We start from the raw sequence: 229 nt of genomic DNA, 5'->3' as shown, positions 1-229 counted from the left end.
GATTATTAATTAATATGTAAGTTATCATGAAGAAATAAAATTACTCTAAAAATATGAATAAGTGTATTTTCCTGACCTAAGGTTATATATCTAGAAAATATTGAAAATCATTGTATCATTATATCTCTGAGGGAATACAGCCACACAAAAATAGGAACCTCACCTATTCGAAAGTATCTCTGATAGACTGGATCATATTTGGGCCATATCTGCTCTTCAGAAGTTATGT

Source organism: Palaemon carinicauda, chromosome 34, assembly GCF_036898095.1.
Source record: "Palaemon carinicauda isolate YSFRI2023 chromosome 34, ASM3689809v2, whole genome shotgun sequence".
Lineage (NCBI taxonomy): Eukaryota > Metazoa > Arthropoda > Malacostraca > Decapoda > Palaemonidae > Palaemon > Palaemon carinicauda.
This window is presented reverse-complemented; position numbering follows the sequence as displayed.